Source organism: Pseudorasbora parva, chromosome 22 (genome assembly GCF_024679245.1).
Source record: "Pseudorasbora parva isolate DD20220531a chromosome 22, ASM2467924v1, whole genome shotgun sequence".
Lineage (NCBI taxonomy): Eukaryota > Metazoa > Chordata > Actinopteri > Cypriniformes > Gobionidae > Pseudorasbora > Pseudorasbora parva.
The window spans coordinates 10,007,031-10,032,890 of NC_090193.1; the positions used below are offsets into that span (position 1 = coordinate 10,007,031).

Consider the following 25,860-nt stretch of genomic DNA (forward strand, 5'->3'; position numbering starts at 1 on the left):
TCAGCTGGTAGAGCGGAGGACTGTAGGTGGAACGTTGGCAATCCTTAGGTCGCTGGTTCGACTCCGGCTCGAAGGAGGTCACTTTTCACACTCAAACATTTTCTTGGCCGCGCTGGAGGGCAAAAGGAACGTTCCCTGACCGGGAATCGAACCCGGGCCGCGGCGGTGAGAGCGCCGAATCCTAACCACTAGACCACCAGGGAAGGGCTGTTCAGCCTGTCTCCTCAAGCCTGCCTGTGGGCCTCTACCAGATTTTGCTGCAATTTCTCAAGCAAAACCGCTAAGGCTAGCCTTTTCCTCTTGGAGAGGAGAGAGTCTCTGACCCTGGATCACAGTTCTTCCACTGAGAAACTGTCACATGCTCTGTGAGAACATCCTAACAACACCGCAACTTGCAATTCAATCAAAGCAGCTTGCAAAAGACAACAAGGAGAGCCCAGCCGTGCTCTCAGTGCCAAGAGGTGCCTGACTCACTCCGCTTTTTGTTTTCAGCCCTTCTTCTGCAGAGCATCTGGCGAAGGAGCTCCAGGTTGACAGAGCGCATAGCACAGAGTGTCGTCGTCTCTGAGGTATGCCTGGCTTTTTGAGCGGCCAGCCTTGCACTGTTTTAAAGTAATTTGCTACCCAGCTACGTTAGCCACGCCAGGAAGACAGAGATCCCTAACATGTGACGCCTCCGTCTTCAAGCTTTTCATAGCAGACCCCTCTTTGGAGCGCTTCCTTACGTTGGCTCCAGGCCTGTTAATGGCATGAGAAAAAGTTGATGTTGCGACAGGCCCCGCTCCAGGCAAACACCACCAAGATGCGTGTAAACACCAGGGCGCCTCACCGGTGGGCCAGTGGCGCAATGGATAACGCGTCTGACTACGGATCAGAAGATTCTAGGTTCGACTCCTGGCTGGCTCGATCTGCCTCTTTTGCTTCGCTATCAGCCTACAGCAGTTTTATTAGTTTGTTTTATTAGCCCATAGTTTTTGACTATTGGTATTGGAATGGTTAGTTTTTTTTTTTTCTTGTAAACTGACAGTCCAACCATAGGCCGTTTTGTCAGCTAGATAGCACCTACCATACAATACCGTGCGTGCTTTCAAATGCATCGTATAAGCACTGTCACGGGGACCTTGCTTTAATGACCAGTTTATAGTATCTTTTTATGCGAACACAAGAATGGGAGAGAGCTGCACCCCCTGGGAGAGACAAATGACATCTCCCTCCATCGAGTCTGGTATAAGTGAATTCAGTAAACAATCCCTTCGGAACATTGCCATATTCTTAAAGGCGACGGTCACACACTGAATGCCAAAGGGCCTAACATAACCCTGCCCTTGTACTGGCCACACGCATGAAAAATGGCACACAAGCCTGACCGGCGTTTGCGGGCTTTCCCATATGGTCTAGCGGTCAGGATTCCTGGTTTTCACCCAGGCGGCCCGGGTTCGACTCCCGGTATGGGAAGTTTGGCTTGTCTTTGCTCCCCTTATCGAACAGCCAGAGCTTCTGTCTATTACTGAATCGCTTTTAGCCAGCAGTGGAGCTGCAGCAACCTGATAGGTTGAGGTTCTTCTCTTTCCCTGCATACCTTCGATAGCTCAGCTGGTAGAGCGGAGGACTGTAGATGGAACGTTGGCAATCCTTAGGTCGCTGGTTCGACTCCGGCTCGAAGGAGGTCACTTTTCACACTCAAACATTTTCTTGGCCGCGCTGGAGGGCAAAAGGAACGTTCCCTGACCGGGAATCGAACCCGGGCCGCGGCGGTGAGAGCGCCGAATCCTGACCACCAGGGTAGGGCTGTTCAGCCTGTCTCCTCAAGCCTGGCTGTGGGCCTCTACCAGATTTTGCTGCAATTTCTCAAGCAAAACCGCTAAGGCTAGCCTTTTCCTATTGGAGAGGAGAGAGTCTCTGACCCTGGATCACAGTTCTTCCACTGAGAAACTGTCACATGCTCCGTGAGAACATCCTAACAACACCGCAACTTGCACTTCAATCAAAGCAGCTTGCAAAAGACAACAAGGAGAGCCCAGCCGTGCTCTCAGTGCCAAGAGGTGCCTGACTCACTCCGCTTTTTGTTTTCAGCCCTTCTTCTGCAGAGCATCTGGCGAAGGAGCTCGAGGTTGACAGAGCGCATAGCACAGAGTGTCGTCGTCTCTGAGGTATGCCTGGTTTTTTGAGCGGCCAGCCTTGCACTGTTTTAAAGTAATTTGCTACCCAGCTACGTTAGCCACGCCAGGAAGACAGAGATCCCTAACATGTGACGCCTCCGTCTTCAAGCTTTTCATAGCAGACCCCTCATCGGAGCGCTTCCTTACGTTGGCTCCAGGCCTGTTAATGGCATGAGAAAAAGTTGATGTTGCGACAGGCCCCGCTCCAGGCGAACACCACCAAGATGCGTGTAAACACCAGGGCGCCTGACCGGTGGGCCAGTGGCGCAATGGATAACGCGTCTGACTACGGATCAGAAGATTCTAGGTTCTACTCCTGGCTGGCTCGATCTGCCTCGTTTGCTTCGCTATCAGCCTACAGCAGTTTTATTAGTTTGTTTTATTAGCCCATAGTTTTTGACTATTGGTATTGGAATGGTTAGTTTTTTTTTTCTTGTAAACTGACAGTCCAACCATAGGCCGTTTTGTCAGCTAGATAGCACCTACCATACAATACCGTGCGTGCTTTCAAATGCATCGCATAAGCACTGTCACGGGGACCTTGCTTTAATGACCAGTTTATAGTATCTTTTTATGCGAACACAAGAATGGGAGAGAGCTGCACCCCCTGGGAGAGACAAATGACATCTCCCTCCATTGAGTCTGGTACAAGTGAATTCAGTAAACAATCCCTTCGGAACATTGCCATATTCTTAAAGGCGACGGTCACACACTGAATGCCAAAGGGCCTAACATAACCCTGCCCTTGTACTGGCCACACGCATGAAAAATGGCACACAAGCCTGACCGGTGTTTGCGGGCTTTCCCATATGGTCTAGCGGTCAGGATTCCTGGTTTTCACCCAGGCGGCCCGGGTTCGACTCCCGGTATGGGAAGTTTGGCTTGTCTTTGCTCCCCTTATCGAACAGCCAGAGCTTCTGTCTATTACTGAATCGCTTTTAGCCAGCAGTGGAGCTGCAGCAATCTGATAGGTTGAGGTTCTTCTCTTTCCCTGCATACCTTCGATAGCTCAGCTGGTAGAGCGGAGGACTGTAGGTGGAACGTTGGCAATCCTTAGGTCGCTGGTTCGACTCCGGCTCGAAGGAGGTCACTTTTCACACTCAAACATTTTCTTGGCCGCGCTGGAGGGCAAAAGGAACGTTCCCTGACCGGGAATCGAACCCGGGCCGCGGCGGTGAGAGCGCCGAATCCTAACCACTAGACCACCAGGGAAGGGCTGTTCAGCCTGTCTCCTCAAGCCTGGCTGTGGGCCTCTACCAGATTTTGCTGCAATTTCTCAAGCAAAACCACTAAGGCTAGCCTTTTCCTCTTGGAGAGGAGAGAGTCTCTGACCCTGGATCACAGTTCTTCCACTGAGAAACTGTCACATGCTCTGTGAGAACATCCTAACAACATCGCAACTTGCAATTCAATCAAAGCAGCTTGCAAAAGACAACAAGGAGAGCCCAGCCGTGCTCTCAGTGCCAAGAGGTGCCTGACTCACTCCGCTTTTTGTTTTCAGCCCTTCTTCTGCAGAGCATCTGGCGAAGGAGCTCGAGGTTGACAGAGCGCATAGCACAGAGTGTCGTCGTCTCTGAGGTATGCCTGGCTTTTTGAGCGGCCAGCCTTGCACTGTTTTAAAGTAATTTGCTACCCAGCTACGTTAGCCACGCCAGGAAGACAGAGATCCCTAACATGTGACGCCTCCGTCTTCAAGCTTTTCATAGCAGACCCCTCTTTGGAGCGCTTCCTTACGTTGGCTCCAGGCCTGTTAATGGCATGAGAAAAAGTTGATGTTGCGACAGGCCCCGCTCCAGGCAAACACCACCAAGATGCGTGTAAACACCAGGGCGCCTCACCGGTGGGCCAGTGGCGCAATGGATAACGCGTCTGACTACGGATCAGAAGATTCTAGGTTCGACTCCTGGCTGGCTCGATCTGCCTCTTTTGCTTCGCTATCAGCCTACAGCAGTTTTATTAGTTTGTTTTATTAGCCCATAGTTTTTGACTATTGGTATTGGAATGGTTAGTTTTTTTTTTTCTTGTAAACTGACAGTCCAACCATAGGCCGTTTTGTCAGCTAGATAGCACCTACCATACAATACCGTGCGTGCTTTCAAATGCATCGCATAAGCACTGTCACGGGGACCTTGCTTTAATGACCAGTTTATAGTATCTTTTTATGCGAACACAAGAATGGGAGAGAGCTGCACCCCCTGGGAGAGACAAATGACATCTCCCTCCATCGAGTCTGGTACAAGTGAATTCAGTAAACAATCCCTTCGGAACATTGCCATATTCTTAAAGGCGACGGTCACACACTGAATGCCAAAGGGCCTAACATAACCCTGCCCTTGTACTGGCCACACGCATGAAAAATGGCACACAAGCCTGACCGGCATTTGCGGGCTTTCCCATATGGTCTAGCGGTCAGGATTCCTGGTTTTCACCCAGGCGGCCCGGGTTCGACTCCCGGTATGGGAAGTTTGGCTTGTCTTTGCTCCCCTTATCGAACAGCCAGAGCTTCTGTCTATTACTGAATCGCTTTTAGCCAGCAGTGGAGCTGCAGCAACCTGATAGGTTGAGGTTCTTCTCTTTCCCTGCATACCTTCGATAGCTCAGCTGGTAGAGCGGAGGACTGTAGGTGGAACGTTGGCAATCCTTAGGTCGCTGGTTCGACTCCGGCTCGAAGGAGGTCACTTTTCACACTCAAACATTTTCTTGGCCGCGCTGGAGGGCAAAAGGAACGTTCCCTGACCGGGAATCGAACCCGGGCCGCGGCGGTGAGAGCGCCGAATCCTAACCACTAGACCACCAGGGAAGGGCTGTTCAGCCTGTCTCCTCAAGCCTGCCTGTGGGCCTCTACCAGATTTTGCTGCAATTTCTCAAGCAAAACCGCTAAGGCTAGCCTTTTCCTCTTGGAGAGGAGAGAGTCTCTGACCCTGGATCACAGTTCTTCCACTGAGAAACTGTCACATGCTCTGTGAGAACATCCTAACAACATCGCAACTTGCAATTCAATCAAAGCAGCTTGCAAAAGACAACAAGGAGAGCCCAGCCGTGCTCTCAGTGCCAAGAGGTGCCTGACTCACTCCGCTTTTTGTTTTCAGCCCTTCTTCTGCAGAGCATCTGGCGAAGGAGCTCGAGGTTGACAGAGCGCATAGCACAGAGTGTCGTCGTCTCTGAGGTATGCCTGGCTTTTTGAGCGGCCAGCCTTGCACTGTTTTAAAGTAATTTGCTACCCAGCTACGTTAGCCACGCCAGGAAGACAGAGATCCCTAACATGTGACACCTCCGTCTTCAAGCTTTTCATAGCAGACCCCTCTTTGGAGCGCTTCCTTACGTTGGCTCCAGGCCTGTTAATGGCATGAGAAAAAGTTGATGTTGCGACAGGCCCCGCTCCAGGCAAACACCACCAAGATGCGTGTAAACACCAGGGCGCCTCACCGGTGGGCCAGTGGCGCAATGGATAACGCGTCTGACTACGGATCAGAAGATTCTAGGTTCGACTCCTGGCTGGCTCGATCTGCCTCTTTTGCTTCGCTATCAACCTACAGCAGTTTTATTAGCTTGTTTTATTAGCCCATAGTTTTTGACTATTGGTATTGGAATGGTTAGTTTTTTTTTCTTGTAAACTGACAGTCCAACCATAGGCCGTTTTGTCAGCTAGATAGCGCCTACCATACAATACCGTGCGTGCTTTCAAATGCATCGCATAAGCACTGTCACGGGGACCTTGCTTTAATGACCAGTTTATAGTATCTTTTTATGCGAACACAAGAATGGGAGAGAGCTGCACCCCCTGGGAGAGACAAATGACATCTCCCTCCATCGAGTCTGGTACAAGTGAATTCAGTAAACAATCCCTTCGGAACATTGCCATATTCTTAAAGGCGACGGTCACACACTGAATGCCAAAGGGCCTAACATAACCCTGCCCTTGTACTGGCCACACGCATGAAAAATGGCACACAAGCCTGATCGGCGTTTGCGGGCTTTCCCATATGGTCTAGCGGTCAGGATTCCTGGTTTTCACCCAGGCGGCCCCGGTTCGACTCCCGGTATGGGAAGTTTGGCTAGTCTTTGCTCCCCTTATCGAACAGCCAGAGCTTCTGTCTATTACTGAATCGCTTTTAGCCAGCAGTGGAGCTGCAGCAACCTGATAGGTTGAGGTTCTTCTCTTTTCCTGCATACCTTCGATAGCTCAGCTGGTAGAGCGGAGGACTGTAGGTGGACCATTGGCAATCCTTAGGTCGCTGGTTCGACTCCGGCTCGAAGGAGGTCACTTTTCACACTCAAACATTTTCTTGGCCGCGCTGGAGGGCAAAAGGAACTTTCCCTGACCGGGAATCGAACCCGGGCCGCGGCGGTGAGAGCGACGAATCCTAACCACTAGACCACCAGGGAAGGGCTGTTCAGCCTGTCTCCTCAAGCCTGCCTGTGGGCCTCTACCAGATTTTGCTGCAATTTCTCAAGCAAAACCGCTAAGGCTAGCCTTTTCCTCTTGGAGAGGAGAGAGTCTCTGACCCTGGATCACAGTTCTTCCACTGAGAAACTGTCACATGCTCCGTGAGAACATCCTAACAACACCGCAACTTGCAATTCAATCAAAGCAGCTTGCAAAAGACAACAAGGAGAGCCCAGCCGTGCTCTCAGTGCCAAGAGGTGCCTGACTCACTCCGCTTTTTGTTTTCAGCCCTTCTTCTGCAGAGCATCTGGCGAAGGAGCTCCAGGTTGACAGAGCGCATAGCACAGAGTGTCGTCGTCTCTGAGGTATGCCTGGCTTTTTGAGCGGCCAGCCTTGCACTGTTTTAAAGTAATTTGCTACCCAGCTACGTTAGCCACGCCAGGAAGACAGAGATCCCTAACATGTGACGCCTCCGTCTTCAAGCTTTTCATAGCAGACCCCTCTTTGGAGCGCTTCCTTACGTTGGCTCCAGGCCTGTTAATGGCATGAGAAAAAGTTGATGTTGCGACAGGCCCCGCTCCAGGCAAACACCACCAAGATGCGTGTAAACACCAGGGCGCCTCACCGGTGGGCCAGTGGCGCAATGGATAACGCGTCTGACTACGGATCAGAAGATTCTAGGTTCGACTCCTGGCTGGCTCGATCTGCCTCTTTTGCTTCGCTATCAGCCTACAGCAGTTTTATTAGTTTGTTTTATTAGCCCATAGTTTTTGACTATTGGTATTGGAATGGTTAGTTTTTTTTTTTCTTGTAAACTGACAGTCCAACCATAGGCCGTTTTGTCAGCTAGATAGCACCTACCATACAATACCGTGCGTGCTTTCAAATGCATTGCATAAGCACTGTCACGGGGACCTTGCTTTAATGACCAGTTTATAGTATCTTTTTATGCGAACACAAGAATGGGAGAGAGCTGCACCCCCTGGGAGAGACAAATGACATCTCCCTCCATCGAGTCTGGTACAAGTGAATTCAGTAAACAATCCCTTCGGAACATTGCCATATTCTTAAAGGCGACGGTCACACACTGAATGCCAAAGGGCCTAACATAACCCTGCCCTTGTACTGGCCACACGCATGAAAAATGGCACACAAGCCTGACCGGCATTTGCGGGCTTTCCCATATGGTCTAGCGGTCAGGATTCCTGGTTTTCACCCAGGCGGCCCGGGTTCGACTCCCGGTATGGGAAGTTTGGCTTGTCTTTGCTCCCCTTATCGAACAGCCAGAGCTTCTGTCTATTACTGAATCGCTTTTAGCCAGCAGTGGAGCTGCAGCAACCTGATAGGTTGAGGTTCTTCTCTTTCCCTGCATACCTTCGATAGCTCAGCTGGTAGAGCGGAGGACTGTAGGTGGAACGTTGGCAATCCTTAGGTCGCTGGTTCGACTCCGGCTCGAAGGAGGTCACTTTTCACACTCAAACATTTTCTTGGCCGCGCTGGAGGGCAAAAGGAACGTTCCCTGACCGGGAATCGAACCCGGGCCGCGGCAATGAGAGCGCCGAATCCTAACCACTAGACCACCAGGGAAGGGCTGTTCAGCCTGTCTCCTCAAGCCTGCCTGTGGGCCTCTACCAGATTTTGCTGCAATTTCTCAAGCAAAACCGCTAAGGCTAGCCTTTTCCTCTTGGAGAGGAGAGAGTCTCTGACCCTGGATCACAGTTCTTCCACTGAGAAACTGTCACATGCTCTGTGAGAACATCCTAACAACACCGCAACTTGCAATTCAATCAAAGCAGCTTGCAAAAGACAACAAGGAGAGCCCAGCCGTGCTCTCAGTGCCAAGAGGTGCCTGACTCACTCCGCTTTTTGTTTTCAGCCCTTCTTCTGCAGAGCATCTGGCGAAGGAGCTCCAGGTTGACAGAGCGCATAGCACAGAGTGTCGTCGTCTCTGAGGTATGCCTGGCTTTTTGAGCGGCCAGCCTTGCACTGTTTTAAAGTAATTTGCTACCCAGCTACGTTAGCCACGCCAGGAAGACAGAGATCCCTAACATGTGACGCCTCCGTCTTCAAGCTTTTCATAGCAGACCCCTCTTTGGAGCGCTTCCTTACGTTGGCTCCAGGCCTGTTAATGGCATGAGAAAAAGTTGATGTTGCGACAGGCCCCGCTCCAGGCAAACACCACCAAGATGCGTGTAAACACCAGGGCGCCTCACCGGTGGGCCAGTGGCGCAATGGATAACGCGTCTGACTACGGATCAGAAGATTCTAGGTTCGACTCCTGGCTGGCTCGATCTGCCTCTTTTGCTTCGCTATCAGCCTACAGCAGTTTTATTAGCTTGTTTTATTAGCCCATAGTTTTTGACTATTGGTATTGGAATGGTTAGTTTTTTTTTCTTGTAAACTGACAGTCCAACCATAGGCCGTTTTGTCAGCTAGATAGCGCCTACCATACAATACCGTGCGTGCTTTCAAATGCATCGCATAAGCACTGTCACGGGGACCTTGCTTTAATGACCAGTTTATAGTATCTTTTTATGCGAACACAAGAATGGGAGAGAGCTGCACCCCCTGGGAGAGACCAATGACATCTCCCTCCATCGAGTCTGGTACAAGTGAATTCAGTAAACAATCCCTTCGGAACATTGCCATATTCTTAAAGGCGAAGGTCACACACTGAATGCCAAAGGGCCTAACATAACCCTGCCCTTGTACTGGCCACACGCATGAAAAATGGCACACAAGCCTGACCGGCGTTTGCGGGCTTTCCCATATGGTCTAGCGGTCAGGATTCCTGGTTTTCACCCAGGCGGCCCGGGTTCGACTCCCGGTATGGGAAGTTTGGCTTGTCTTTGCTCCCCTTATCGAACAGCCAGAGCTTCTGTCTATTACTGAATCGCTTTTAGCCAGCAGTGGAGCTGCAGCAACCTGATAGGTTGAGGTTCTTCTCTTTCCCTGCATAACTTCGATAGCTCAGCTGGTAGAGCGGAGGACTGTAGGTGGACCGTTGGCAATCCTTAGGTCGCTGGTTCGACTCCGGCTCGAAGGAGGTCACTTTTCACACTCAAACATTTTCTTGGCCGCGCTGGAGGGCAAAAGGAACGTTCCCTCACCGGGAATCGAACCCGGGCCGCGGCGGTGAGAGCGCCGAATCCTAACCACTAGACCACCAGGGAAGGGCTGTTCAGCCTGTCTCCTCAAGCCTGGCTGTGGGCCTCTACCAGATTTTGCTGCAATTTCTCAAGCAAAACCGCTAAGGCTAGCCTTTTCCTCTTGGAGAGGAGAGAGTCTCTGACCCTGGATCACAGTTCTTCCACTGAGAAACTGTCACATGCTCCGTGAGAACATCCTAACAACACCGCAACTTGCAATTCAATCAAAGCAGCTTGCAAAAGACAACAAGGAGAGCCCAGCCGTGCTCTCAGTGCCAAGAGGTGCCTGACTCACTCCGCTTTTTGTTTTCAGCCCTTCTTCTGCAGAGCATCTGGCGAAGGAGCTCCAGGTTGACAGAGCGCATAGCACAGAGTGTCGTCGTCTCTGAGGTATGCCTGGTTTTTTGAGCGGCCAGCCTTGCACTGTTTTAAAGTAATTTGCTACCCAGCTACGTTAGCCAAGCCAGGAAGACAGAGATCCCTAACATGTGACGCCTCCGTCTTCAAGCTTTTCATAGCAGACCCCTCATCGGAGCGCTTCCTTACGTTGGCTCCAGGCCTGTTAATGGCATGAGAAAAAGTTGATGTTGCAACAGGCCCCGCTCCAGGCGAACACCACCAAGATGCGTGTAAACACCAGGGCGCCTGACCGGTGGGCCAGTGGCGCAATGGATAACGCGTCTGACTACGGATCAGAAGATTCTAGGTTCTACTCCTGGCTGGCTCGATCTGCCTCGTTTGCTTCGCTATCAGCCTACAGCAGTTTTATTAGTTTGTTTTATTAGCCCATAGTTTTTGACTATTGGTATTGGAATGGTTAGTTTTTTTTTTCTTGTAAACTGACAGTCCAACCATAGGCCGTTTTGTCAGCTAGATAGCACCTACCATACAATACCGTGCGTGCTTTCAAATGCATCGCATAAGCACTGTCACGGGGACCTTGCTTTAATGACCAGTTTATAGTATCTTTTTATGCGAACACAAGAATGGGAGAGAGCTGCACCCCCTGGGAGAGTCAAATGACATCTCCCTCCATCGAGTCTGGTACAAGTGAATTCAGTAAACAATCCCTTCGGAACATTGCCATATTCTTAAAGGCGACGGTCACACACTGAATGCCAAAGGGCCTAACATAACCCTGCCCTTGTACTGGCCACACGCATGAAAAATGGCACACAAGCCTGACCGGTGTTTGCGGGCTTTCCCATATGGGCTAGCGGTCAGGATTCCTGGTTTTCACCCAGGCGGCCCGGGTTCGACTCCCGGTATGGGAAGTTTGGCTTGTCTTTGCTCCCCTTATCGAACAGCCAGAGCTTCTGTCTATTACTGAATCGCTTTTAGCCAGCAGTGGAGCTGCAGCAACCTGATAGGTTGAGGTTCTTCTCTTTCCCTGCATACCTTCGATAGCTCAGCTGGTAGAGCGGAGGACTGTAGGTGGAACGTTGGCAATCCTTAGGTCGCTGGTTCGACTCCGGCTCGAAGGAGGTCACTTTTCACACTCAAACATTTTCTTGGCCGCGCTGGAGGGCAAAAGGAACGTTCCCTGACCGGGAATCGAACCCGGGCCGCGGCGGTGAGAGCGCCGAATCCTAACCACTAGACCACCAGGGAAGGGCTGTTCAGCCTGTCTCCTCAAGCCTGCCTGTGGGCCTCTACCAGATTTTGCTGCAATTTCTCAAGCAAAACCACTAAGGCTAGCCTTTTCCTCTTGGAGAGGAGAGAGTCTCTGACCCTGGATCACAGTTCTTCCACTGAGAAACTGTCACATGCTCTGTGAGAACATCCTAACAACATCGCAACTTGCAATTCAATCAAAGCAGCTTGCAAAAGACAACAGGGAGAGCCCAGCCGTGCTCTCAGTGCCAAGAGGTGCCTGACTCACTCCGCTTTTTGTTTTCAGCCCTTCTTCTGCAGAGCATCTGGCGAAGGAGCTCGAGGTTGACAGAGCGCATAGCACAGAGTGTCGTCGTCTCTGAGGTATGCCTGGCTTTTTGAGCGGCCAGCCTTGCACTGTTTTAAAGTAATTTGCTACCCAGCTACGTTAGCCACGCCAGGAAGACAGAGATCCCTAACATGTGACGCCTCCGTCTTCAAGCTTTTCATAGCAGACCCCTCTTTGGAGCGCTTCCTTACGTTGGCTCCAGGCCTGTTAATGGCATGAGAAAAAGTTGATGTTGCGACAGGCCCCGCTCCAGGCAAACACCACCAAGATACGTGTAAACACCAGGGCGCCTCACCGGTGGGCCAGTGGCGCAATGGATAACGCGTCTGACTACGGATCAGAAGATTCTAGGTTCGACTCCTGGCTGGCTCGATCTGCCTCTTTTGCTTCGCTATCAGCCTACAGCAGTTTTATTAGTTTGTTTTATTAGCCCATAGTTTTTGACTATTGGTATTGGAATGGTTAGTTTTTTTTTTTCTTGTAAACTGACAGTCCAACCATAGGCCGTTTTGTCAGCTAGATAGCACCTACCATACAATACCGTGCGTGCTTTCAAATGCATCGCATAAGCACTGTCACGGGGACCTTGCTTTAATGACCAGTTTATAGTATCTTTTTATGCGAACACAAGAATGGGAGAGAGCTGCACCCCCTGGGAGAGACAAATGACATCTCCCTCCATCGAGTCTGGTACAAGTGAATTCAGTAAACAATCCCTTCGGAACATTGCCATATTCTTAAAGGCGACGGTCACACACTGAATGCCAAAGGGCCTAACATAACCCTGCCCTTGTACTGGCCACACGCATGAAAAATGGCACACAAGCCTGACCGGCGTTTGCGGGCTTTCCCATATGGTCTAGCGGTCAGGATTCCTGGTTTTCACCCAGGCGGCCCGGGTTCGACTCCCGGTATGGGAAGTTTGGCTTGTCTTTGCTCCCCTTATCGAACAGCCAGAGCTTCTGTCTATTACTGAATCGCTTTTAGCCAGCAGTGGAGCTGCAGCAACCTGATAGGTTGAGGTTCTTCTCTTTCCCTGCATACCTTCGATAGCTCAGCTGGTAGAGCGGAGGACTGTAGGTGGAACGTTGGCAATCCTTAGGTCGCTGGTTCGACTCCGGCTCGAAGGAGGTCACTTTTCACACTCAAACATTTTCTTGGCCGCGCTGGAGGGCAAAAGGAACGTTCCCTGACCGGGAATCGAACCCGGGCCGCGGCGGTGAGAGCGCCGAATCCTAACCACTAGACCACCAGGGAAGGGCTGTTCAGCCTGTCTCCTCAAGCCTGCCTGTGGGCCTCTACCAGATTTTGCTGCAATTTCTCAAGCAAAACCGCTAAGGCTAGCCTTTTCCTCTTGGAGAGGAGAGAGTCTCTGACCCTGGATCACAGTTCTTCCACTGAGAAACTGTCACATGCTCCGTGAGAACATCCTAACAACACCGCAACTTGCAATTCAATCAAAGCAGCTTGCAAAAGACAACAAGGAGAGCCCAGCCGTGCTCTCAGTGCCAAGAGGTGCCTGACTCACTCCGCTTTTTGTTTTCAGCCCTTCTTCTGCAGAGCATCTGGCGAAGGAGCTCCAGGTTGACAGAGCGCATAGCACAGAGTGTCGTCGTCTCTGAGGTATGCCTGGCTTTTTGAGCGGCCAGCCTTGCACTGTTTTAAAGTAATTTGCTACCCAGCTACGTTAGCCACGCCAGGAAGACAGAGATCCCTAACATATGACGCCTCCGTCTTCAAGCTTTTCATAGCAGACCCCTCATCGGAGCGCTTCCTTACGTTGGCTCCAGGCCTGTTAATGGCATGAGAAAAAGTTGATGTTGCGACAGGCCCCGCTCCAGGCGAACACCACCAAGATGCGTGTAAACACCAGGGCGCCTGACCGGTGGGCCAGTGGCGCAATGGATAAAGCGTCTGACTACGGATCAGAAGATTCTAGGTTCGACTCCTGGCTGGCTCGATCTGCCTCTTTTGCTTCGCTATCAGCCTACAGCAGTTTTATTAGCTTGTTTTATTAGCCCATAGTTTTTGACTATTGGTATTGGAATGGTTAGTTTTTTTTTCTTGTAAACTGACAGTCCAACCATAGGCCGTTTTGTCAGCTAGATAGCGCCTACCATACAATACCGTGCGTGCTTTCAAATGCATCGCATAAGCACTGTCACGGGGACCTTGCTTTAATGACCAGTTTATAGTATCTTTTTATGCGAACACAAGAATGGGAGAGAGCTGCACCCCCTGGGAGAGACAAATGACATCTCCCTCCATCGAGTCTGGTACAAGTGAATTCAGTAAACAATCCCTTCGGAACATTGCCATATTCTTAAAGGCGACGGTCACACACTGAATGCCAAAGGGCCTAACATAACCCTGCCCTTGTACTGGCCACACGCATGAAAAATGGCACATAAGCCTGACCGGCGTTTGCGGGCTTTCCCATATGGTCTAGCCGTCAGGATTCCTGGTTTTCACCCAGGCGGCCCGGGTTCGACTCCCGGTATGGGAAGTTTGGCTTGTCTTTGCTCCCCTTATCGAACAGCCAGAGCTTCTGTCTATTACTGAATCGCTTTTAGCCAGCAGTGGAGCTGCAGCAACCTGATAGGTTGAGGTTCTTCTCTTTCCCTGCATACCTTTGATAGCTCAGCTGGTAGAGCGGAGGACTGTAGGTGGAACGTTGGCAAACCTTAGGTCGCTGGTTCGACTCCGGCTCGAAGGAGGTCACTTTTCACACTCAAACATTTTCTTGGCCGCGCTGGAGGGCAAAAGGAACGTTCCCTGACCAGGAATCGAACCCGGGCCGCGGCGGTGAGAGCGCCTAATCCTAACCACTAGACCACCAGGGAAGGGCTGTTCAGCCTGTCTCCTCAAGCCTGCCTGTGGGCCTCTACCAGATTTTGCTGCAATTTCTCAAGCAAAACCGCTAAGGCTAGCCTTTTCCTCTTGGAGAGGAGAGAGTCTCTGACCCTGGATCACAGTTCTTCCACTGAGAAACTGTCACATGCTCCGTGAGAACATCCTAACAACACCGCAACTTGCAATTCAATCAAAGCAGCTTGCAAAAGACAACAAGCAGAGCCCAGCCGTGCTCTCAGTGCCAAGAGGTGCCTGACTCACTCCGCTTTTTGTTTTCAGCCCTTCTTCTGCAGAGCATCTGGCGAAGGAGCTCGAGGTTAACAGAGCGCATAGCACAGAGTGTCGTCGTCTCTGAGGTATGCCTGGCTTTTTGAGCGGCCAGCCTTGCACTGTTTTAAAGTAATTTGCTACCCAGCTACGTTAGCCACGCCAGGAAGACAGAGATCCCTAACATGTGACGCCTCCGTCTTTAAGCTTTTCATAGCAGACCCCTCATCGGAGCGCTTCCTTACGTTGGCTCCAGGCCTGTTAATGGCATGAGAAAAAGTTGGTGTTGCGACAGGCCCCGCTCCAGGCAAACACCACCAAGATGCGTGTAAACACCAGGGTGCCTGACCGGTGGGCCAGTGGTGCAATGGATAAAGCGTCTGACTACGGATCAGAAGATTCTAGGTTAGACTTCTGGCTTGCTCGATCTGCCTCTTTTGCTTCGCTGTCAGCCTACAGCAGTTTTATTAGCTTGTTTTATTAGCCCATAGTTTTTGACTATTGGTATTGGAATGGTTAGTTTTTTTTTTCTTGTAAACTGACAGTCCAACCATAGGCCGTTTTGTCAGCTAGATAGCACCTACCATACAATACCGTGCGTGCTTTCAAATGCATCGCATAAGCACTGTCACGGGGACCTTGCTTTAATGACCAGTTTATAGTATCTTTTTATGCGAACACAAGAATGGGAGAGAGCTGCACCCCCTGGGAGAGACAAATGACATCTCCCTCCATCGAGTCTGGTACAAGTGAATTCAGTAAACAATCCCTTCGGAACATTGCCATATTCTTAAAGGCGACGGTCACACACTGAATGCCAAAGGGCCTAACATAACCCTGCCCTTGTACTGGCCACACGCATGAAAAATGGCACACAAGCCTGACCGGCGTTTGCGGGCTTTCCCATATGGTCTAGCGGTCAGGATTCCTGGTTTTCACCCAGGCGGCCCGGGTTCGACTCCCGGTATGGGAAGTTTGGCTTGTCTTTGCTCCCCTTATCGAACAGCCAGAGCTTCTGTCTATTACTGAATCGCTTTTAGCCAGCAGTGGAGCTGCAGCAACCTGATAGGTTGAGGTTCTTCTCTTGCCCTGCATACCTTCGATAGCTCAGCTGGTAGAGCGGAGGTCTGTAGGTGGAACGTTGGCAATCCTTAGGTCGCTGGTTCGACTCCGGCTCGAAGGAGGTCACTTTTCACACTCAAACATTTTCTTGGCCGCGCTGGAGGGCAAAAGGAACGTTCCCTGACCGGGAATCGAACCCGGGCCGCGGCGGTGAGAGCGCCGAATCCTAACCACTAGACCACCAGGGAAGGGCTGTTCAGCCTGTCTCCTCAAGCCTGCCTGTGGGCCTCTACCAGATTTTGCTGCAATTTCTCAAGCAAAACCACTAAGGCTAGCCTTTTCCTCTTGGAGAGGAGAGAGTCTCTGACCCTGGATCACAGTTCTTCCACTGAGAAACTGTCACATGCTCTGTGAGAACATCCTAACAACATCGCAACTTGCAATTCAATCAAAGCAGCTTGCAAAAGACAACAAGGAGAGCCCAGCCGTGCTCTCAGTGCCAAGAGGTGCCTGACTCACTCCGCTTTTTGTTTTCAGCCCTTCTTCTGCAGAGCATCTGGCGAAGGAGCTCGAGGTTGACAGAGCGCATAGCACAGAGTGTCGTCATCTCTGAGGTATGCCTGGCTTTTTGAGCGGCCAGCCTTGCACTGTTTTAAAGTAATTTGCTACCCAGCTACGTTAGCCACGCCAGGAAGACAGAGATCCCTAACATGTGACGCCTCCGTCTTCAAGCTTTTCATAGCAGACCCCTCTTTGGAGCGCTTCCTTACGTTGGCTCCAGGCCTGTTAATGGCATGAGAAAAAGTTGATGTTGCGACAGGCCCCGCTCCAGGCAAACACCACCAAGATGCGTGTAAACACCAGGGCGCCTCACCGGTGGGCCAGTGGCGCAATGGATAATGCGTCTGACTACGGATCAGAAGATTCAAGGTTCGACTCCTGGCTGGCTCGATCTGCCTCTTTTGCTTCGCTATCAGCCTACAGCAGTTTTATTAGTTTGTTTTATTAGCCCATAGTTTTTGACTATTGGTATTGGAATGGTTAGTTTTTTTTTTTCTTGTAAACTGACAGTCCAACCATAGGCCGTTTTGTCAGCTAGATAGCACCTACCATACAATACCGTGCGTGCTTTCAAATGCATCGCATAAGCACTGTCACGGGGACCTTGCTTTAATGACCAGTTTATAGTATCTTTTTATGCGAACACAAGAATGGGAGAGAGCTGCACCCCCTGGGAGAGACAAATGACATCTCCCTCCATCGAGTCTGGTACAAGTGAATTCAGTAAACAATCCCTTCGGAACATTGCCATATTCTTAAAGGCGACGGTCACACACTGAATGCCAAAGGGCCTAACATAACCCTGCCCTTGTACTGGCCACACGCATGAAAAATGGCACACAAGCCTGACCGGCGTTTGCGGGCTTTCCCATATGGTCTAGCGGTCAGGATTCCTGGTTTTCACCCAGGCGGCCCGGGTTCGACTCCCGGTATGGGAAGTTTGGCTTGTCTTTGCTCCCCTTATCGAACAGCCAGAGCTTCTGTCTATTACTGAATCGCTTTTAGCCAGCAGTGGAGCTGCAGCAACCTGATAGGTTCAGGGTTCTTCTCTTTCCCTGCATACCTTCGATAGCTCAGCTGGTAGAGCGGAGGACTGTAGGTGGAACGTTGGCAATCCTTAGGTCGCTGGTTCGACTCCGGCTCGAAGGAGGTCACTTTTCACACTCAAACATTTTCTTGGCCGCGCTGGAGGGCAAAAGGAACGTTCCCTGACCGGGAATCGAACCCGGGCCGCGGCGGTGAGAGCGCCAAATCCTAACCACTAGACCACTAGGGAAGGGCTGTTCATCCTGTCTCCTCAAGCCTGCCTGTGGGCCTCTACCAGATTTTGCTGCAATTTCTCAAGCAAAACCGCTAAGGCTAGCCTTTTCCTCTTGGAGAGGAGAGAGTCTCTGACCCTGGATCACAGTTCTTCCACTGAGAAACTGTCACATGCTCCGTGAGAACATCCTAACAACACCGCAACTTGCAATTCAATCAAAGCAGCTTGCAAAAGACAACAAGGAGAGCCCAGCCGTGCTCTCAGTGCCAAGAGGTGCCTGACTCACTCCGCTTTTTGTTTTCAGCCCTTCTTCTGCAGAGCATCTGGCGAAGGAGCTCGAGGTTGACAGAGCGCATAGCACAGAGTGTCGTCGTCTCTGAGGTATGCCTGGCTTTTTGAGCGGCCAGCCTTGCACTGTTTTAAAGTAATTTGCTACCCAGCTACGTTAGCCACGCCAGGAAGACAGAGATCCCTAACATGTGACGCCTCCGTCTTCAAGCTTTTCATAGCAGACCCCTCATCGGAGCGCTTCCTTACGTTGGCTCCAGGCCTGTTAATGGCATGAGAAAAAGTTGATGTTGCGACAGGCCCCGCTCCAGGCGAACACCACCAAGATGCGTGTAAACACCAGGGCGCCTGACCGGTGGGCCAGTGGCGCAATGGATAAAGCGTCTGACTACGGATCAGAAGATTCTAGGTTCGACTCCTGGCTGGCTCGATCTGCCTCTTTTGCTTCGCTATCAGCCTACAGCAGTTTTATTAGCTTGTTTTATTAGCCCATAGTTTTTGACTATTGGTATTGGAATGGTTAGTTTTTTTTTCTTGTAAACTGACAGTCCAACCATAGGCCGTTTTGTCAGCTAGATAGCGCCTACCATACAATACCGTGCGTGCTTTCAAATGCATCGCATAAGCACTGTCACGAGGACCTTGCTTTAATGACCAGTTTATAGTATCTTTTTATGCGAACACAAGAATGGGAGAGAGCTGCACCCCCTGGGAGAGACAAATGACAGCTCCCTCCATCGAGTCTGGTACAAGTGAATTCAGTAAACAATCCCTTCGGAACATTGTCATATTCTTAAAGGCGACGGTCACACACTGAATGCCAAAGGGCCTAACATAACCCTGCCCTTGTACTGGCCACACGCATGAAAAATGGCACACAAGCCTGACCGGCATTTGCGGGCTTTCCCATATGGTCTAGCGGTCAGGACTCCTGGTTTTCACCCAGGCGGCCCGGGTTTGACTCCCGGTATGGGAAGTTTGGCTTGTCTTTGCTCCCCTTATCGAACAGCCAGAGCTTCTGTCTATTACTGAATCGCTTTTAGCCAGCAGTGGAGCTGCAGCAACCTGATAGGTTGAGGTTCTTCTCTTTCCCTGCATACCTTTGATAGCTCAGCTGGTAGAGCGGAGGACTGTAGGTGGAACGTTGGCAAACCTTAGGTCGCTGGTTCGACTCTGGCTCGAAGGAGGTCACTTTTCACACTCAAACATTTTCTTGGCCGCGCTGGAGGGCAAAAGGAACGTTCCCTGACCAGGAATCGAACCCGGGCCGCGGCGGTGAGAGCGCCTAATCCTAACCACTAGACCACCAGGGAAGGGCTGTTCAGCCTGTCTCCTCAAGCCTGCCTGTGGGCCTCTACCAGATTTTGCTGCAATTTCTCAAGCAAAACCGCTAAGGCTAGCCTTTTCCTCTTGGAGAGGAGAGAGTCTCTGACCCTGGATCACAGTTCTTCCACTGAGAAACTGTCACATGCTCCGTGAGAACATCCTAACAACACCGCAACTTGCAATTCAATCAAAGCAGCTTGCAAAAGACAACAAGCAGAGCCCAGCCGTGCTCTCAGTGCCAAGAGGTGCCTGACTCACTCCGCTTTTTGTTTTCAGCCCTTCTTCTGCAGAGCATCTGGCGAAGGAGCTTGAGGTTAACAGAGCGCATAGCACAGAGTGTCGTCGTCTCTGAGGTATGCCTGGCTTTTTGAGCGGCCAGCCTTGCACTGTTTTAAAGTAATTTGCTACCCAGCTACGTTAGCCACGCCAGGAAGACAGAGATCCCTAACATGTGACGCCTCCGTCTTCAAGCTTTTCATAGCAGACCCCTCATCGGAGCGCTTCCTTACGTTGGCTCCAGGCCTGTTAATGGCATGAGAAAAAGTTGGTGTTGCGACAGGCCCCGCTCCAGGCAAACACCACCAAGATGCGTGTAAACACCAGGGTGCCTGACCGGTGGGCCAGTGGTGCAATGGATAAAGCGTCTGACTACGGATCAGAAGATTCTAGGTTAGACTTCTGGCTTGCTCGATCTGCCTCTTTTGCTTCGCTGTCAGCCTACAGCAGTTTTATTAGCTTGTTTTATTAGCCCATAGTTTTTGACTATTGGTATTGGAATGGTTAGTTTTTTTTTTTCTTGTAAACTGACAGTCCAACCATAGGCCGTTTTGTCAGCTAGATAGCACCTACCATACAATACCGTGCGTGCTTTCAAATGCATCGCATAAGCACTGTCACGGGGACCTTGCTTTAATGACAAGTTTATAGTATCTTTTTATGCGAACACAAGAATGGGAGAGAGCTGCACCCCCTGGGAGAGACAAATGACATCTCCCTCCATCGAGTCTGGTACAAGTGAATTCAGTAAACAATCCCTTCGGAACATTGCCATATTCTTAAAGGCGACGGTCACACACTGAATGCCAAAGGGCCTAACATAACCCTGCCCTTGTACTGGCCACACGCATGAAAAATGGCACACAAGCCTGACCGGCGTTTGCGGGCTTTCCCATATGGTCTAGCGGTCAGGATTCCTGGTTTTCACCCAGGCGGCCCGGGTTCGACTCCCGGTATGGGAAGTTTGGCTTGTCTTTGCTCCCCTTATCGAACAGCCAGAGCTTCTGTCTATTACTGAATCGCTTTTAGCCAGCAGTGGAGCTGCAGCAACCTGATAGGTTGAGGTTCTTCTCTTTCCCTGCATACCTTCGATAGCTCAGCTGGTAGAGCGGAGGACTGTAGGTGGAACGTTGGCAATCCTTAGGTCGCTGGTTCGACTCCGGCTCGAAGGAGGTCACTTTTCACACTCAAACATTTTCTTGGCCGCGCTGGAGGGCAAAAGGAACGTTCCCTGACCAGGAATCGAACCCGGGCCGCGGCGGTGAGAGCGCCTAATCCTAACCACTAGACCACCAGGGAAGGGCTGTTCAGCCTGTCTCCTCAAGCCTGCCTGTGGGCCTCTACCAGATTTTGCTGCAATTTCTCAAGCAAAACCGCTAAGGCTAGCCTTTTCCTCTTGGAGAGGAGAGAGTCTCTGACCCTGGATCACAGTTCTTCCACTGAGAAACTGTCACATGCTCCGTGAGAACATCCTAACAACACCGCAACTTGCAATTCAATCAAAGCAGCTTGCAAAAGACAACAAGCAGAGCCCAGCCGTGCTCTCAGTGCCAAGAGGTGCCTGACTCACTCCGCTTTTTGTTTTCAGCCCTTCTTCTGCAGAGCATCTGGCGAAGGAGCTCGAGGTTAACAGAGCGCATAGCACAGAGTGTCGTCGTCTCTGAGGTATGCCTGGCTTTTTGAGCGGCCAGCCTTGCACTGTTTTAAAGTAATTTGCTACCCAGCTACGTTAGCCACGCCAGGAAGACAGAGATCCCTAACATGTGACGCCTCCGTCTTTAAGCTTTTCATAGCAGACCCCTCATCGGAGCGCTTCCTTACGTTGGCTCCAGGCCTGTTAATGGCATGAGAAAAAGTTGGTGTTGCGACAGGCCCCGCTCCAGGCAAACACCACCAAGATGCGTGTAAACACCAGGGTGCCTGACCGGTGGGCCAGTGGTGCAATGGATAAAGCGTCTGACTACGGATCAGAAGATTCTAGGTTAGACTTCTGGCTTGCTCGATCTGCCTCTTTTGCTTCGCTGTCAGCCTACAGCAGTTTTATTAGCTTGTTTTATTAGCCCATAGTTTTTGACTATTGGTATTGGAATGGTTAGTTTTTTTTTTTCTTGTAAACTGACAGTCCAACCATAGGCCGTTTTGTCAGCTAGATAGCACCTACCATACAATACCGTGCGTGCTTTCAAATGCATCGCATAAGCACTGTCACGGGGACCTTGCTTTAATGACCAGTTTATAGTATCTTTTTATGCGAACACAAGAATGGGAGAGAGCTGCACCCCCTGGGAGAGACAAATGACATCTCCCTCCATCGAGTCTGGTACAAGTGAATTCAGTAAACAATCCCTTCGGAACATTGCCATATTCTTAAAGGCGACGGTCACACACTGAATGCCAAAGGGCCTAACATAACCCTGCCCTTGTACTGGCCACACGCATGAAAAATGGCACACAAGCCTGACCGGCGTTTGCGGGCTTTCCCATATGGTCTAGCGGTCAGGATTCCTGGTTTTCACCCAGGCGGCCCGGGTTCGACTCCCGGTATGGGAAGTTTGGCTTGTCTTTGCTCCCCTTATCGAACAGCCAGAGCTTCTGTCTATTACTGAATCGCTTTTAGCCAGCAGTGGAGCTGCAGCAACCTGATAGGTTGAGGTTCTTCTCTTGCCCTGCATACCTTCGATAGCTCAGCTGGTAGAGCGGAGGACTGTAGGTGGAACGTTGGCAATCCTTAGGTCGCTGGTTCGACTCCGGCTCGAAGGAGGTCACTTTTCACACTCAAACATTTTCTTGGCCGCGCTGGAGGGCAAAAGGAACGTTCCCTGACCGGGAATCGAACCCGGGCCGCGGCGGTGAGAGCGCCGAATCCTAACCACTAGACCACCAGGGAAGGGCTGTTCAGCCTGTCTCCTCAAGCCTGCCTGTGGGCCTCTACCAGATTTTGCTGCAATTTCTCAAGCAAAACCACTAAGGCTAGCCTTTTCCTCTTGGAGAGGAGAGAGTCTCTGACCCTGGATCACAGTTCTTCCACTGAGAAACTGTCACATGCTCTGTGAGAACATCCTAACAACATCGCAACTTGCAATTCAATCAAAGCAGCTTGCAAAAGACAACAAGGAGAGCCCAGCCGTGCTCTCAGTGCCAAGAGGTGCCTGACTCACTCCGCTTTTTGTTTTCAGCCCTTCTTCTGCAGAGCATCTGGCGAAGGAGCTCGAGGTTGACAGAGCGCATAGCACAGAGTGTCGTCATCTCTGAGGTATGCCTGGCTTTTTGAGCGGCCAGCCTTGCACTGTTTTAAAGTAATTTGCTACCCAGCTACGTTAGCCACGCCAGGAAGACAGAGATCCCTAACATGTGACGCCTCCGTCTTCAAGCTTTTCATAGCAGACCCCTCTTTGGAGCGCTTCCTTACGTTGGCTCCAGGCCTGTTAATGGCATGAGAAAAAGTTGATGTTGCGACAGGCCCCGCTCCAGGCAAACACCACCAAGATGCGTGTAAACACCAGGGCGCCTCACCGGTGGGCCAGTGGCGTAATGGATAACGCGTCTGACTACGGATCAGAAGATTCAAGGTTCGACTCCTGGCTGGCTCGATCTGCCTCTTTTGCTTCGCTATCAGCCTACAGCAGTTTTATTAGTTTGTTTTATTAGCCCATAGTTTTTGACTATTGGTATTGGAATGGTTAGTTTTTTTTTTTCTTGTAAACTGACAGTCCAACCATAGGCCGTTTTGTCAGCTAGATAGCACCTACCATACAATACCGTGCGTGCTTTCAAATGCATCGCATAAGCACTGTCACGGGGACCTTGCTTTAATGACCAGTTTATAGTATCTTTTTATGCGAACACAAGAATGGGAGAGAGCTGCACCCCCTGGGAGAGACAAATGACATCTCCCTCCATCGAGTCTGGTACAAGTGAATTCAGTAAACAATCCCTTCGGAACATTGCCATATTCTTAAAGGCGACGGTCACACACTGAATGCCAAAGGGCCTAACATAACCCTGCCCTTGTACTGGCCACACGCATGAAAAATGGCACACAAGCCTGACCGGCGTTTGCGGGCTTTCCCATATGGTCTAGCGGTCAGGATTCCTGGTTTTCACCCAGGCGGCCCGGGTTCGACTCCCGGTATGGGAAGTTTGGCTTGTCTTTGCTCCCCTTATCGAACAGCCAGAGCTTCTGTCTATTACTGAATCGCTTTTAGCCAGCAGTGGAGCTGCAGCAACCTGATAGGTTGAGGTTCTTCTCTTTCCCTGCATACCTTCGATAGCTCAGCTGGTAGAGCGGAGGACTGTAGGTGGAACGTTGGCAATCCTTAGGTCGCTGGTTCGACTCCGGCTCGAAGGAGGTCACTTTTCACACTCAAACATTTTCTTGGCCGCGCTGGAGGGCAAAAGGAACGTTCCCTGACCGGGAATCGAACCCGGGCCGCGGCGGTGAGAGCGCCAAATCCTAACCACTAGACCACTAGGGAAGGGCTGTTCATCCTGTCTCCTCAAGCCTGCCTGTGGGCCTCTACCAGATTTTGCTGCAATTTCTCAAGCAAAACCGCTAAGGCTAGCCTTTTCCTCTTGGAGAGGAGAGAGTCTCTGACCCTGGATCACAGTTCTTCCACTGAGAAACTGTCACATGCTCCGTGAGAACATCCTAACAACACCGCAACTTGCAATTCAATCAAAGCAGCTTGCAAAAGACAACAAGGAGAGCCCAGCCGTGCTCTCAGTGCCAAGAGGTGCCTGACTCACTCCGCTTTTTGTTTTCAGCCCTTCTTCTGCAGAGCATCTGGCGAAGGAGCTCGAGGTTGACAGAGCGCATAGCACAGAGTGTCGTCGTCTCTGAGGTATGCCTGGCTTTTTGAGCGGCCAGCCTTGCACTGTTTTAAAGTAATTTGCTACCCAGCTACGTTAGCCACGCCAGGAAGACAGAGATCCCTAACATGTGACGCCTCCGTCTTCAAGCTTTTCATAGCAGACCCCTCATCGGAGCGCTTCCTTACGTTGGCTCCAGGCCTGTTAATGGCATGAGAAAAAGTTGATGTTGCGACAGGCCCCGCTCCAGGCGAACACCACCAAGATGCGTGTAAACACCAGGGCGCCTGACCGGTGGGCCAGTGGCGCAATGGATAAAGCGTCTGACTACGGATCAGAAGATTCTAGGTTCGACTCCTGGCTGGCTCGATCTGCCTCTTTTGCTTCGCTATCAGCCTACAGCAGTTTTATTAGCTTGTTTTATTAGCCCATAGTTTTTGACTATTGGTATTGGAATGGTTAGTTTTTTTTTCTTGTAAACTGACAGTCCAACCATAGGCCGTTTTGTCAGCTAGATAGCGCCTACCATACAATACCGTGCGTGCTTTCAAATGCATCGCATAAGCACTGTCACGAGGACCTTGCTTTAATGACCAGTTTATAGTATCTTTTTATGCGAACACAAGAATGGGAGAGAGCTGCACCCCCTGGGAGAGACAAATGACAGCTCCCTCCATCGAGTCTGGTACAAGTGAATTCAGTAAACAATCCCTTCGGAACATTGTCATATTCTTAAAGGCGACGGTCACACACTGAATGCCAAAGGGCCTAACATAACCCTGCCCTTGTACTGGCCACACGCATGAAAAATGGCACACAAGCCTGACCGGCATTTGCGGGCTTTCCCATATGGTCTAGCGGTCAGGACTCCTGGTTTTCACCCAGGCGGCCCGGGTTTGACTCCCGGTATGGGAAGTTTGGCTTGTCTTTGCTCCCCTTATCGAACAGCCAGAGCTTCTGTCTATTACTGAATCGCTTTTAGCCAGCAGTGGAGCTGCAGCAACCTGATAGGTTGAGGTTCTTCTCTTTCCCTGCATACCTTTGATAGCTCAGCTGGTAGAGCGGAGGACTGTAGGTGGAACGTTGGCAAACCTTAGGTCGCTGGTTCGACTCTGGCTCGAAGGAGGTCACTTTTCACACTCAAACATTTTCTTGGCCGCGCTGGAGGGCAAAAGGAACGTTCCCTGACCAGGAATCGAACCCGGGCCGCGGCGGTGAGAGCGCCTAATCCTAACCACTAGACCACCAGGGAAGGGCTGTTCAGCCTGTCTCCTCAAGCCTGCCTGTGGGCCTCTACCAGATTTTGCTGCAATTTCTCAAGCAAAACCGCTAAGGCTAGCCTTTTCCTCTTGGAGAGGAGAGAGTCTCTGACCCTGGATCACAGTTCTTCCACTGAGAAACTGTCACATGCTCCGTGAGAACATCCTAACAACACCGCAACTTGCAATTCAATCAAAGCAGCTTGCAAAAGACAACAAGCAGAGCCCAGCCGTGCTCTCAGTGCCAAGAGGTGCCTGACT

At 50.9% G+C, this 25,860-nt stretch overlaps 32 non-coding genes across 32 annotated transcripts; 23 read left to right on the forward strand and 9 right to left on the reverse strand.

Annotated features, from left to right (window-relative positions):
* Nucleotides 1–131: 131 nt before the first annotated feature.
* Nucleotides 132–203, reverse strand: trnae-cuc (transfer RNA glutamic acid (anticodon CUC)). The gene has a single exon. It is a non-coding gene; the product is annotated as a tRNA-Glu (tRNA).
* Nucleotides 204–833: 630 nt separating this feature from the next.
* Nucleotides 834–906, forward strand: trnar-acg (transfer RNA arginine (anticodon ACG)). Its single transcript has one exon. It is a non-coding gene; the product is annotated as a tRNA-Arg (tRNA).
* Nucleotides 907–1,383: 477 nt separating this feature from the next.
* Nucleotides 1,384–1,455, forward strand: trnae-uuc (transfer RNA glutamic acid (anticodon UUC)). Its single transcript has one exon. It is a non-coding gene; the product is annotated as a tRNA-Glu (tRNA).
* Nucleotides 1,456–2,414: 959 nt separating this feature from the next.
* Nucleotides 2,415–2,487, forward strand: trnar-acg (transfer RNA arginine (anticodon ACG)). Its single transcript has one exon. It is a non-coding gene; the product is annotated as a tRNA-Arg (tRNA).
* Nucleotides 2,488–2,962: 475 nt separating this feature from the next.
* Nucleotides 2,963–3,034, forward strand: trnae-uuc (transfer RNA glutamic acid (anticodon UUC)). The gene has a single exon. It is a non-coding gene; the product is annotated as a tRNA-Glu (tRNA).
* A 265-nt stretch (nt 3,035–3,299) lies between these two features.
* Nucleotides 3,300–3,371, reverse strand: trnae-cuc (transfer RNA glutamic acid (anticodon CUC)). Its single transcript has one exon. It is a non-coding gene; the product is annotated as a tRNA-Glu (tRNA).
* Nucleotides 3,372–4,001: 630 nt separating this feature from the next.
* Nucleotides 4,002–4,074, forward strand: trnar-acg (transfer RNA arginine (anticodon ACG)). Its single transcript has one exon. It is a non-coding gene; the product is annotated as a tRNA-Arg (tRNA).
* Nucleotides 4,075–4,550: 476 nt separating this feature from the next.
* On the forward strand, nt 4,551–4,622 carry trnae-uuc (transfer RNA glutamic acid (anticodon UUC)). The gene has a single exon. It is a non-coding gene; the product is annotated as a tRNA-Glu (tRNA).
* Nucleotides 4,623–4,887: 265 nt separating this feature from the next.
* trnae-cuc (transfer RNA glutamic acid (anticodon CUC)) lies at nt 4,888–4,959 on the reverse strand. The gene has a single exon. It is a non-coding gene; the product is annotated as a tRNA-Glu (tRNA).
* Nucleotides 4,960–5,589: 630 nt separating this feature from the next.
* Nucleotides 5,590–5,662, forward strand: trnar-acg (transfer RNA arginine (anticodon ACG)). The gene has a single exon. It is a non-coding gene; the product is annotated as a tRNA-Arg (tRNA).
* A 1,513-nt stretch (nt 5,663–7,175) lies between these two features.
* Nucleotides 7,176–7,248, forward strand: trnar-acg (transfer RNA arginine (anticodon ACG)). Its single transcript has one exon. It is a non-coding gene; the product is annotated as a tRNA-Arg (tRNA).
* A 476-nt stretch (nt 7,249–7,724) lies between these two features.
* On the forward strand, nt 7,725–7,796 carry trnae-uuc (transfer RNA glutamic acid (anticodon UUC)). Its single transcript has one exon. It is a non-coding gene; the product is annotated as a tRNA-Glu (tRNA).
* Nucleotides 7,797–8,061: 265 nt separating this feature from the next.
* Nucleotides 8,062–8,133, reverse strand: trnae-cuc (transfer RNA glutamic acid (anticodon CUC)). The gene has a single exon. It is a non-coding gene; the product is annotated as a tRNA-Glu (tRNA).
* A 630-nt stretch (nt 8,134–8,763) lies between these two features.
* On the forward strand, nt 8,764–8,836 carry trnar-acg (transfer RNA arginine (anticodon ACG)). The gene has a single exon. It is a non-coding gene; the product is annotated as a tRNA-Arg (tRNA).
* Nucleotides 8,837–9,310: 474 nt separating this feature from the next.
* On the forward strand, nt 9,311–9,382 carry trnae-uuc (transfer RNA glutamic acid (anticodon UUC)). Its single transcript has one exon. It is a non-coding gene; the product is annotated as a tRNA-Glu (tRNA).
* Nucleotides 9,383–9,647: 265 nt separating this feature from the next.
* On the reverse strand, nt 9,648–9,719 carry trnae-cuc (transfer RNA glutamic acid (anticodon CUC)). The gene has a single exon. It is a non-coding gene; the product is annotated as a tRNA-Glu (tRNA).
* A 630-nt stretch (nt 9,720–10,349) lies between these two features.
* On the forward strand, nt 10,350–10,422 carry trnar-acg (transfer RNA arginine (anticodon ACG)). Its single transcript has one exon. It is a non-coding gene; the product is annotated as a tRNA-Arg (tRNA).
* An 812-nt stretch (nt 10,423–11,234) lies between these two features.
* trnae-cuc (transfer RNA glutamic acid (anticodon CUC)) lies at nt 11,235–11,306 on the reverse strand. Its single transcript has one exon. It is a non-coding gene; the product is annotated as a tRNA-Glu (tRNA).
* A 630-nt stretch (nt 11,307–11,936) lies between these two features.
* Nucleotides 11,937–12,009, forward strand: trnar-acg (transfer RNA arginine (anticodon ACG)). The gene has a single exon. It is a non-coding gene; the product is annotated as a tRNA-Arg (tRNA).
* Nucleotides 12,010–12,485: 476 nt separating this feature from the next.
* Nucleotides 12,486–12,557, forward strand: trnae-uuc (transfer RNA glutamic acid (anticodon UUC)). Its single transcript has one exon. It is a non-coding gene; the product is annotated as a tRNA-Glu (tRNA).
* A 265-nt stretch (nt 12,558–12,822) lies between these two features.
* On the reverse strand, nt 12,823–12,894 carry trnae-cuc (transfer RNA glutamic acid (anticodon CUC)). The gene has a single exon. It is a non-coding gene; the product is annotated as a tRNA-Glu (tRNA).
* A 2,764-nt stretch (nt 12,895–15,658) lies between these two features.
* trnae-uuc (transfer RNA glutamic acid (anticodon UUC)) lies at nt 15,659–15,730 on the forward strand. Its single transcript has one exon. It is a non-coding gene; the product is annotated as a tRNA-Glu (tRNA).
* A 265-nt stretch (nt 15,731–15,995) lies between these two features.
* On the reverse strand, nt 15,996–16,067 carry trnae-cuc (transfer RNA glutamic acid (anticodon CUC)). Its single transcript has one exon. It is a non-coding gene; the product is annotated as a tRNA-Glu (tRNA).
* A 630-nt stretch (nt 16,068–16,697) lies between these two features.
* On the forward strand, nt 16,698–16,770 carry trnar-acg (transfer RNA arginine (anticodon ACG)). Its single transcript has one exon. It is a non-coding gene; the product is annotated as a tRNA-Arg (tRNA).
* A 476-nt stretch (nt 16,771–17,246) lies between these two features.
* On the forward strand, nt 17,247–17,318 carry trnae-uuc (transfer RNA glutamic acid (anticodon UUC)). The gene has a single exon. It is a non-coding gene; the product is annotated as a tRNA-Glu (tRNA).
* Nucleotides 17,319–18,833: 1,515 nt separating this feature from the next.
* trnae-uuc (transfer RNA glutamic acid (anticodon UUC)) lies at nt 18,834–18,905 on the forward strand. Its single transcript has one exon. It is a non-coding gene; the product is annotated as a tRNA-Glu (tRNA).
* A 1,516-nt stretch (nt 18,906–20,421) lies between these two features.
* On the forward strand, nt 20,422–20,493 carry trnae-uuc (transfer RNA glutamic acid (anticodon UUC)). Its single transcript has one exon. It is a non-coding gene; the product is annotated as a tRNA-Glu (tRNA).
* A 1,516-nt stretch (nt 20,494–22,009) lies between these two features.
* On the forward strand, nt 22,010–22,081 carry trnae-uuc (transfer RNA glutamic acid (anticodon UUC)). Its single transcript has one exon. It is a non-coding gene; the product is annotated as a tRNA-Glu (tRNA).
* A 265-nt stretch (nt 22,082–22,346) lies between these two features.
* trnae-cuc (transfer RNA glutamic acid (anticodon CUC)) lies at nt 22,347–22,418 on the reverse strand. The gene has a single exon. It is a non-coding gene; the product is annotated as a tRNA-Glu (tRNA).
* A 630-nt stretch (nt 22,419–23,048) lies between these two features.
* Nucleotides 23,049–23,121, forward strand: trnar-acg (transfer RNA arginine (anticodon ACG)). Its single transcript has one exon. It is a non-coding gene; the product is annotated as a tRNA-Arg (tRNA).
* A 476-nt stretch (nt 23,122–23,597) lies between these two features.
* On the forward strand, nt 23,598–23,669 carry trnae-uuc (transfer RNA glutamic acid (anticodon UUC)). Its single transcript has one exon. It is a non-coding gene; the product is annotated as a tRNA-Glu (tRNA).
* Nucleotides 23,670–25,183: 1,514 nt separating this feature from the next.
* Nucleotides 25,184–25,255, forward strand: trnae-uuc (transfer RNA glutamic acid (anticodon UUC)). The gene has a single exon. It is a non-coding gene; the product is annotated as a tRNA-Glu (tRNA).
* Nucleotides 25,256–25,860: the final 605 nt, after the last annotated feature.